The 12,035-nt window shown below is 34.7% G+C and overlaps 2 pseudogenes; one reads left to right on the top strand and one right to left on the bottom strand.

The window, feature by feature from the left end:
- Nucleotides 1–1,455: 1,455 nt before the first annotated feature.
- Nucleotides 1,456–6,069, bottom strand: LOC120119189 (annotated as a pseudogene).
- Nucleotides 6,070–6,121: 52 nt separating this feature from the next.
- LOC120119351 lies at nucleotides 6,122–11,836 on the top strand (annotated as a pseudogene).
- Nucleotides 11,837–12,035: the final 199 nt, after the last annotated feature.

Raw genomic sequence — 12,035 nt, 5'->3', positions numbered from 1 at the left:
CATAATTTTGGCCGAACCTCGTTAAATTTGGTGTTCTCTTTTATGTCTCTTTAATAGCTATTGTCGGGTATAGTTGTTGTTAATTATTGTCATATTAAAATTACTTGTCTTGGTAGTTATGTCTAAGGAAAGTGGGTTTTAAGAGGGACCATTTTGATCCCTCATCTTTCCTGGGAATCTACCTTGGGGTGATTTTTTAGTACAATCGTTTCACACTAGTCATAGATAATAGTTTTCAAGGTGAATTTGTTATTATTGGTGGAAATTAACCCGAATTCCACAACAGGTAATTCGTGAATCGATCTATATGATAAACATTAATTAAACTATTTTATATTTTCTTTTGAGAAATCCTAATTGTAGTTCTAATGTTACTTTTCTACTTATTAATAATTCTAATCATACTTTTTTTATTAATAGTTCTAATTTTACTTGGAGAAAGAAGAAAGAGAGTTTAAGAAGGAGAAAAGATGCACATAATGAGTTTAGACTCATAACTTAAAGAAATATAAGAGAACAAAAGTGAACAATTTAATCAACGATTAAATATATTTACTCAATTAATCAATTAAACTATTATGTGTGTCACAATTATATATTATAATTTTTATTTACTTTTTTTATAGACTAGTTTTTTAGATTGGTAAAGCAGTTATTTGAATCTATTATATTATTGAAAAAAAAATCTATTATAATTAGTTTTGACATCATAGCATTTTCAATTTTTAAAATATAAATCATTTTAATATAAAGCGATTCATAAATTATTTTATTTTACTAAATATCATATTTTTTTATGAAAAGACTATTACGCTTAAATCCACTCGAATATATTAAATATATCAATCGAATAAAAAAATATGAACACCACTTACAAATTATTTATCATTCAATATATTATTTATCTCATTTTACAGAAATAATACATTAACTGCATTGTTTTTTTCTATAAAATATCATCTCAATTAAACATCACAAGTAGTAGCATACCCAAACCATCAGTTTCTCATTTTATCTTTATTGTTCCTTTGTATCTATTTTGTTCTCATGACATGTAATCCTCCACATAAAAATATCAAATATGCATTAAACCAACAAATCCAAGCAAATACAATCTAGTGTGTCATATAGATACACATCCAACATAGATAAATATTTCCATGTAAATGAAGGGTCATATTACTATAACCCATATATATATATATATACATGGGTAGAATCCAATTACAAATTATAAAACTTTTTAGTTTCACACTTTTAAGACCGTTGGATGATGAAAATAGACGATTGAGATTAACAATAAAAATAAAATATTTACTTAAAAAAAAGGAATTAATCTCTCTCATCCAATCCTAAATATATATGAAACTAAAAAAGTTCTACAATGTGTAGGTGGATCCTAATCTGTGTGTGTATATATATGATTTCTGAATAAGGATACTTCAAAAAAAGATGAATCATAGTAACATTAAAATACGATGAATATTACAGTTTCGTAAAGATGCAAAATTGTTTTGGTATATTACAAAGAAGGTCATTGCTGTCTTCAAGTGTAACCATCATATTTTGTCAAAGGGAATTTACTTGAACAGATTGGCTATTTCCTCCTTGTATTGCATAACAACTCGGTCTCTTCGGATTTTCATAGTTGGGGTCATTAAGACACTATCAATCTGCAACAAATTCGGGTTTATACTTAATATATCCAGAATTGCAGATATAGCACAAATTGCCAGCATGTAAGTCTTACTGTAAAAGGTTCATCCACGACAAGAATCAGTCCAACTTGAAACATACACTCTGAGGTCCGGCGTGAGAGAGAATCATGTCAGACAACACCTTTCCACGCCGAACCCGGTGGAATAGACAGTTTTCTCAGAGCGGCAAGTTGCATTGGTAATAACGGAATCTATCTCTGTGTGGGCTCATCACAGATATTTAGCAATCTTAAGCACCACTCTTTAAAAAAAAAAAAGGCACTCTTAAGCACCGCACTATGTTCGTCCTTGAACTACATATTTGGACATATGTACAAGGGTAAGATCCTCTAAATATATGAAAAACTTATAAAAATTGAACATGCCATGTTGGACACACAGTCCCATCGAACAGGACAAAAAGAGGAGGAAATAACATTAGAGGCTCTTAAATTCTTACTAAACTAATAAAACTGAATTTGCAAGTGTTACCATTTGCTTAATTCTTCATATAGAAGGCTTGTCATTTTGTCCCTGCCAATATCTACTGCATCTGGATCTACAATGGAGGAATTTTTCGCTGCTTGGAGTACCTCATCTTTGTTCGGGCAATGATAGCTCCTAGGCGTCGTTGATCCTGAATGGAAGATGTCATTCAACAACGAGAAGTTATAAATCGAGTCTGAAATGCTACATGTACCTAAATAAAAAAGAAAATTACATGCAAAACCACAAGCAAACTTTGGAGAAAGAAAGGTGTTCAACTTGCCTGGCCTATGACGACAATCTGTTGAATAAGACTACTCCTCATGGCAGCTTCTTCAATCTCTAAAGGTTCAACGTTCTCACCTATTTTCTCCCAAAAAAATCATTTTAGTTAATAAAGGGAAAGTATGGCGAAAAAGTGAGTGTTTAACGGAGTTCAAAGAAGGAAAAGACTTCAAAGTACAGTCACAACATTAGAGTTCAGCTTGGTAAACTTCCTCTGGCAATGTTTAACCGAGGTCTCCATTACGCTCCTCCCGACCACGGTGCTCCCGGAATCCTGCGCCCCGGAATCCTGCGCGATTGTGATATGGGTTTTCGAAAGTGGAATTGGTATCGTGATCAGAGGCCTCATGATCCTCGAAATCCTGCGCCGCCAGGCGCTGGGTTAATTCTGCGACTTGCCTCTGCAAATCCGCAATCATCACATCCTGAACGCTGCGATCACGGCGTTGGGCTTCCTCATTCGGAACCTGCTCACGACGACCACGACCACGACCTCCAGCCATTGAAACTGGTGAAATTTCCCAAGAAGATATAAGCTCTGACACCAACTGACGCCAGACAGAATAGTGATTATCCTGTAGGCTAGCTCCGACAGACGATTCACAAGAGAAAATTCGCCCAAAAACCAGAGAAAAAAGTCTATAGGGTTTAATAAAATATTAAAATCAAAACTGTCAAAAAAAGCAGTCCACAAGCCGGACTGTTATAGCAAAAAATCGTCTTTATTCGAATTTTGCCAAAAATAGCAAAATCCCGAAAATCACTCTAATTGAAATTCGAAATAAAATAAGCAATCTCCCAAAAATCCGGCCTAAATCGGATTTAAATTGACTTCCTAATTAACATCGAAATATTACCATAAAGTAAAAAATAACTAAATCTAGTGATTCGGAGGGGAAACGGCAGAATTTGGTTGAAAAAAAGGCCACATAGAGCGTAGCTCAATGTGGAGCGTGCGCGTCGAAAAGAGCTTTCCGGATTGGGGTCTTATGCGCGATTATGACACCTGTAGCCAAAGTTATGGCCAAAAGACTGAAACATACTCAAAACGACCCCAATGAAGAACATGTCACAATCAATTCCCGCCTTTGCGCTGATCTGCCAACTCATGGTATCTCAGCGCCATCAACGTGCAATCTGACAGCTCAGCATCATCTGTCTCGGATCCCCCTGCATCAGTTTTTATCGACTAGGAAGATAAGGAATGCATGCTAACTTTAGAACCTACAATCGCACCCTAAGATGTTATGGAAAGATAACCTTGTCAAAATTATAACTCGATAACTACGTGTATGGCAAAAAGATAAATGTGGTCTTGCGCTAGAAAGTGCACTAGAAAGTGAGAGAAGAGTGCCTACAGAAACCATTCAATACTCTTAACCTAACTTACCTAAGAAGATACGCAGGAAGGACCTAAATGAAAATATGCATCGTCATAGAAAGAAGTAGGATTTTAAGTATACCGGATGAAAGAACAATGGTGTCCTTGGCACGTCCTTCAAGAACTATCACACCTCCACGTCGAGGACTTCGCCGGCCGAATGATGAGGAGCAATCCATCCTATATCACCGGTGTCGAACCAACCATCATCGTCTAGAGCTTGCTAAGTAGCCAATGGATTCTAATCAAAACAATAACCAAATACAATCATCCAAGATGCCACTATAACTCAAATGGATCTACTATGACACTGATAAAAATGTACTTTGATTTTGAATTCCTAGAATAATAGAATATTATATTCCCATAAGTTCTTCTCAATCTGACAACCCAATGTAACAAAATGCTATTTTTTCTATATGAAAATAATATATGTTTTATATGCAAAGCAAAAATCACGCGTGAAATTGTTTACTTGTTCAGCGTTTCATTTTCTACACAAGGAAAAACAATAAATACAATCCTAAAATTTACTGAAAGCGAATAGGGTTAACCACTCGTTCAATAATGGAGTTAATCTTAGGTTCAAACCATTTAAGTTTTAGCAAAGTTCAAGAACCTTTTCGAATTTTTAAACTTAAGGCATCAAATCAAATATTTGATTAGAGTCCGGGTACTAAATTAAACCACATATTTATCTCTCCATCGTTCCAATCCCTAGTAACCAATGACTAAATTTATTGATTTTTTTTTATTTCTTCTCTTTGCAAATATATATAGCAGATAATGATATTAAAACAAGCTGCTTGCTGTAAAAGCTGCACAAATTTGAACATTTGCCATTTTTTTACAAGCACTCCGATTTCATTGGTTAAGTTCTTGACCAATTTCAACTTAATATTACCTTATAGTACCTTTCATCACTTGTGGCCCCCTAACCTTACAATGCCTTTGAAGCCAGGCGGGAGCACCTCACCAGTTTCGGAATCTACAATGTTGAACTCTGTGTGTTGAATCGGATGCCCGATTGAACCAAGAACCTTCAAAAGTCAAATCTGAAAGATTGCCATATGATAAAACTGTCTTTCTAGAGGTAGACACCATGACATAAAGAACATGAATAAGACAACACGAAGACTGCCTAAAAAACAGATAAGATAGTAAAATGTAAGAGTCTGGTTGAAATGATGTCCAACATAAAGTGCAAAAGGTAGATCAACCAACTCCAAAACATTTAAAACTTCAAAAGTCACATTTGAACCCAATATGATACCTTTAACATGTAACAAGAAAAGGATAACAGCATCGATTAGTAAGTCTATACCACTAGGAGATTTAGCAATTATATGTTTAACAAGGTTTTGCAAACCTTTAGATATTGAGGAAGAGATGATTAGAGGTTGCATCTGGAAATTCCACGTTTTTTCTTTCTATTTCAAAATATCAGTCGGATAAGAGAATGTGCATGAGATGAATCTGCCTGTCATCTATCATTTGAACCATAAAAAGGATCCGAGCAAGTCTAGGGTTCAAAACTTATATCTTGTAAAACCGGATCTGTGTTACTCGGATTCGGGTGTGAGTATCAGATTTGGATGTGTTCAACATGGGATGTTTAATTTTTTTCTAAATATTTCAATGTAGTTGGAGAGTTATATCCTTTACTCACGTCCGAATAGATTTTGGACACAGATATTTTAAGAGAAATAAATAGTTGGAGCAAGTAATAAAAGCACAAACCAGTCAACTAAGACTTTAATCCCAAATCACCAAAGTAGATCCTTTTGATCATAAATTCATAATTGGATGATTTGCTTTTGAAATATTCAAACACACTTTTTTCACAATGCCATGGATTTAGTCAGTTGCAAGAGAATTTGTTTAGTGTTTATGGAAAGCTAGCGGCATCTTACATTAGGTTGTCGAGCAACAACAGGGATGATTCTGTTAAACCGTATCCATTCTGCACTGTCACACCAATTGCCTGCATGTATGTGACTCCACAAAATAAGTGAATGGCTACTAATCTTTTGATTCAAAGAGCAAGAAGTACGCATCTAACCTCGAAAAACTTGTCGATATGCATAGGCAAACTGCCACGTATACATGGGAAACTAGAATCACCGTAAACTCTGTTGACAAAAATGTATCTACCAAACGCCACGAATGCCCCGTAGCAAACCTTACCCAATCACATGTCCCAACCCAATTCACTGACATATTTGGTCCTTATTACACGGACCGTAAAAGATCAAAATAAGAAGTCTGCCTTTTCATTTCTCTTCCTTGGATTCGATTGGAAGTTGAAATAGCCCCCCGATGCATCCGCTAAACGCGGTTATGGCGGCCAGGATGCTGTTCAACACTGCGTCCTCGGTCAACCAATCCGCCGGAGAAGGGATTCCGTTTGGATCTCCATGGTGGTTCATCTACGCCGGCATTTCTTGCTTTCTAGTTCTTTTCGCGGGGATCATGTCCGGTCTCACTCTCGGACTGATGTCGCTTGGTCTCGTCGAACTCGAAATTCTACAACGGAGCGGGCACTTCCACAGAGAAAACAAGCTGGTACAAAATATGTAGTTTTTAATTTTGTTTTTGCTTTTGATTTGGAATAGTTGTGGAGAAATGGATTTCGATTTACTGTTATTGTTTGATTTGAAATTTGATGATTTAAAAAACCCTTTTTGGATTTTTTTAGCTGCTATTTTGCCAGTAGTTCAAAAACAGCATCAGCTTTTGGTGACTTTGCTTCTTTGCAATGCTGCTGCTATGGAGGTAAAAAAATGTTTTTGACAACTTTTTTCTGTTCAGTTTGGTTTAAATTTGAGTGGAAATACCATGTTTGCTTGTTTAATTGATTGCAAAGAAAATTATAGATGGATAGATTCAAAGTTTTGACCAAGCAATGTATTGTGATTGGAATAAGATTTGCTGGAAAACCGATCTTCTAATACATTTAAGAAATTAAGATAACAAACTGAATTTTTTTTGTTCTCAAGTGAGGTCCTAATAATGACTTGATGATACCTAATGTTGTTCCTTACATTATGCATGTTTGTGTGAGCTTTGCACATGGAGATGTGTCGAACCCCTCACTGTGTATCTTTTTCTTGTATCTGATTTTAAGAATGGGGTTTGTTTCTGTCAAATTGGCATTTAGGCTCAGATTACAAAGAAGTGTTAAACGTGGAGTTGTTATTCTATTTATAGGTAGGTAATTCCTTTCCTAAGCAATTAGTATCATATAAAGTAAGATTTTTGGTAGTTCCCCATTTTTAAATAACTAGCTGTGAAATATGATACCTTGGTTTTAAACTGATTCATCACCTTGTCCGTAAATAGAGTGTTAGAAGCTTAGAATCGCTGCCTTATTTATGCTTGCTCGTTGTGGAGGCTATCTATTAAATTAAGTTGCTTTGTGACTATCAAGTATTACTTTGAAATTTACCTTGTATTTCATATTCTAAGGATGTTTGAGAGAAGGTTGACTTTCGTTGACAGCCTTAATATTTACTACTTGCAGGCCCTACCTATACTTGGATAAGCTTTTCAATCAATATGTTGCTATCATACTTTCTGTGACTTTTGTTCTAGCTTTTGGTGAGGTAGGCTGTTCAACTATTGTATTATTTAAGCTTGAATTGAACCTTTGATTCCTCAACCAAAGTTAGTTCTTTTGCTTTTCAGGTTATTCCACAAGCAATATGCACAAGATATGGACTTTCTGTAGGTGCAAATCTTGCAGGCCTTGCGGATATTAATGATTCTTTGCTATCCAATAGCTTATCCCATTGGAAAGGTAAGTTCTCGAAGGCCATCATTACACGTGTTGTACTCTTGAAATGAGAAAATTCATGAATTCTTGTCAAAATGGTTGGAAAGAAATCTAAGATGTATTTTCTGAAAGTGAAATTTAAGAAAATTTTTAATGTTGAATAGATAATAAAATTTTATAAAAAGATTTATTTATAAAATTTAAATTCATATAAATGGCTAACCATACCTAACAAAAAATAGTGACGACTTCCCTATTTTATCTAAATGTATTCTATGATTTGCCTGTTATAACGTTCTTGTTCTTTCCTGATTATTTCCTTTGGGGGAACATCAAGGTTCAAATGTGAGGTGGTATGGGTTTTCTCCCTATCTGAGTTTATGCAAGTATTTCAGTTCGACTCTTTTCCATCTAGAAGGTGGAAATCATGTAGCAGGGGGAATAGGGAGGTGGTAGAATCAGGGAGATTGGTCATTTCTTTCATTTGCTTTCCTCTATTTGTGTGAATGAAACATTCATTTCCCCCTTCCCACCCCCATCTGATAAAAGAAGGAAATGGAAGAGAAGATCAAGTCTAAACATATTTCTGTTATCAAGGTTTCTAAAAAAACGCTCGTCTAAGTAAATAAGGCACAAATATGTCTATGATACTTTTGTATGTGACTATGTACTTATAGAATAATAACTTTAAGCTATATGGTTGTGGAAATAAACTCTATACATTTAGTTTCATCTGCAAACCATGCAATGCAACTTTTCTTTCTTCTTTTCTTGCTGATATGCATGTCTTCCTTATTGTCTCAAGGCTGTTGTTCAATACTCAAATATTGAGAGTAAAGATGTTTATATTATCCTATTTCTTAATAGTAAACGTATAGCTAATAAAAAAGTTAAAAATAAGAATAAAATAGAACTTTAATCAGGTGGGCTTCTTGTGCCTATTGCCTTACTAAAAAGCCCACATAGTCACACAAGGCATAAGCCTGACTAAATGCTCCTTGCCTGAATTGGCTTGAGGTGCTTTTTTTATTTGACTCCAAGGTGTAATGCCTAGGCGCATGCCTTGACAGCAATAGTTCCTGTTAAAGCTTGTCTGTTTTTCCATTTGTGTAGTTTTAATAGACCATTATAATTGATGAAGCACTAAAGTTGTATATACTTTCCAGATTCTTGATTGGGTTCTGGGGCATAATGAAGCACTATTTAGGCGGGCTCAACTAAAAGCCCTTGTTTCCATCCATAGCCAGGAGGTAAATCAATTTGATGTCGCTGCACATTACATGATATAATCTCGTGATAGAAGTTTGCTAAATTTTGAAGAGTCCTATAAATGGCAGAAGATTACCGTTACATTCATTTCTTTTTCTTCACAATGAAGAGTTTTTTTTTCTTGGTCTAACTATTTAGGCTGGCAAAGGAGGTGAGCTCACGCATGATGAGACAACAATTATTAGTGGAGCACTAGATTTGACTGAAAAGGTATGCGTCATGAAAAAGTAGTATTATCATTTTTTGGATAAATGATTTTTTTTCATTCTAGAAAGCAGTGAAAAACTGCTAAATCATCAAAACAGAGGCAAAAGTGATGTTATTCATAAGTTAAAATCTCTTTCTACAGAGGTGATGTGGTTGATGACTGTTAATGATATAGTGGCCACGTACTGTGCAAAAGTGGAATATTATGAATTAGTATAAACTATAGAATTTACATATTCTTTCTGTCATTTTGCTTCATTAGGATCAGTTCAAATCGATTTCTCAATTTTCCTTGGCACCTTTAACTAATTTTTCCTGTTCTGTTATAATACTTGGACAGACTGCTGAAGAGGCTATGACACCTATAGAATCAACTTTCTCTTTAGATGTCAATTCAAAGTTGGACTGGTAATATTTTCTCCTTAATTCATATTGTAGTTTGATATAAGAAGGATCAATGCATCAATCATTTGTAGTGCTAAAGTTTGTATTTGATACTACTAATACGCTCCTCCAGATCTGTCATAAAGAAAGATTAACATGTTAAAACTTTCTTCCTTATCCTATTCTTTGCAAGTGCATGAGCAATTTATACTTTCCTTATTAACTAATTCCTGTTCATTAATGTTTATATGATTAGTTTTTATTATAAAAGCCTTTATATGTGTCAATGAAGTCCAATATAACTGTCGAATCTGTTCCTTTTGTGTTGTTTCCTTAATCTTAGTTGAAATGCTAAAAGAATTTATGTAATAAATTTCTCATTCATCTCTCTCTATCTGATCTTTAATCTTGAATGAACTACTCCAGGGAGGCAATGGGTAAGATCCTTGCTCGTGGTCATAGCCGGGTCCCTGTCTACTCGGGAATCCCAAAAATATTATTGGACTTCTTCTGGTATGTGTTAGACTTTAAACGTTAGATAAGGTCTCATAGCAGTCATGCATTTGGGTCTAAAGCTATTCTGATCTTGTTGGTTACTTTGCTTATTACTCGCATGGAATCTTTTTTTTTAATTGAAATTGGAATAAGGTGAAAAGTCTTCTCACTGTACGCCCTGAAACTGAGACACCAGTCAGTGCAGTTTCCATCCGGAGAATCCCAAGGTTTCTTACTTATTGATATATGCTTATTATTTCTGTGCAAGTATAAAATATCCAGCTAGTTTAGTGTTCATGTTCGGGATGTTTGACAGGGTTCCATCTGACATGCCTCTCTATGATATTTTGAATGAGTTTCAAAAGGGCAGCAGTCATATGGCAGCTGTTGTGAAGGCTAAAGGAAAAAATAAGAACCTTCCTCCAACCCTTGATGAACTAAAATCTGAAGAAAACAAAGTCTCAAGTGCAGATTCCCAACTGACTACTCCGCTGCTGTCCAAACTGGATGAGAAGCCAGAGAGCATTGTTGTTGACATCGATAAGTCGTCACGAGCTACCAATACAATCAGGCAAGATGCTGCAACAAATGGATTGTCTGTCACATCAGAGGATATTGAAGATGGTGAAGTGATTGGTATTATCACACTAGAAGATGTTTTTGAAGAACTTTTGCAGGTAAATTAGAGTAAAACCTCGATAAATGAATGATCAATAAATTAATAATCTTGGTTAACCCATAAAATCCCTGTCTTCAGACTACTGTATTCAATACCTTCTTATAATATAACAAGGTGACTTGCTTGAAATGTCTCTCCTGAAGAGACAGTTCTCTGGATTTTGTTCGTTTTCAATGAGCATATTCGTCACCTTTTGAATAATTTCTTCATTTATAGGGGATTCCATCACTATATTTAGTGCTTCTTATTCATGTCTTCTATCTTAGTAAAAGAAAACGATGATATATAAGGATTGAAAATATAAATTCTATATCAATTAATTTTATCGGTAATTAAGTAAATTGTTTAAAATGATATCGTTTTTTAGTCCAAATAGCATTATCTTTAAAGGGTTTACTAGCTAACCACTTTTACTAATGCAGGAGGAGATAGTGGATGAAACCGATGAATATGTTGATGTGCATAAAAGGTATTGGACTGTTGGAAACTTTATTCTCATTCAATTACACCTGAAAGAATGGAAAATAAGAATGGATGCAAATATCATCTGTTTTGCAGAATCCGCGTTGCCGCAGCTGCTGCTTCATCAATGGCGCGTGCACCATCAAGTAGGAGGCTAACTGTTCAGAAGGGAGTGTAAGGAAACTTAAATTTTAGCACTTCCTTCTTTTGTCTGTCACAGATGGACATTCTTCATCTGTTCCGGAATTTGGAGTCATTTGCATCTTCAAAAGTTTTGAAACTATTTGTGAAACATCAATTTCTAAAAAGAAAAATGGGTTTCAGATTTATTTATAAAAATCAAAGCTTTAATAATTTCTTTTCCTTCGTGAAAACTAAACTGAAAACAGGAAAAAGAAACTGAAGACATTTTTATTATTATTTGTATGGAGTTTCTAAGTGACGTGTAATTTGATCCAGGGAGTCCAAAGCAAAGGTCAAGCCACAAAGAAAGCTGCTTAGAGTGATTCAGACTCTTCTACTAGCCTGCCGAGAACAAGTGATGAAACAAATTTATAACTTTCAGGGTTGGTTCCAGTGACGAGGCGTGGCTATGAGTGTCTTTAATGATTTTATTTTTGGTTTTTCTATATATATTCAGATAAGGAGAACTGTAATTATAACTTCCAAGCAATCTGAAACTACTTGATGAAATATGGAGTTGAAACATGATTTTGTGAAGATGGATTTGCATCGAGTTTTTGACGTATCTTGTCTCGGAAAATAAACTATTAATTTTTTAATAGTATTCAAGACATTAACTGTATAGAGTTTTTTTTTAAGCTATACATACTTTGTAGATATAGTTACTCAAGGCTCGAGTCCGAGATCTATAAAGAGAATAACACTCTTTTTAATTATTGATATTATATGATA

Source organism: Hibiscus syriacus, unplaced genomic scaffold (assembly GCF_006381635.1).
Source record: "Hibiscus syriacus cultivar Baekdansim isolate YM2019G1 unplaced genomic scaffold, ASM638163v2 tig00110332_pilon, whole genome shotgun sequence".
NCBI lineage: Eukaryota > Viridiplantae > Streptophyta > Magnoliopsida > Malvales > Malvaceae > Hibiscus > Hibiscus syriacus.
Note: the sequence above shows the minus strand (reverse complement) of the source record. Positions and strands in the feature narration are given on the sequence as shown.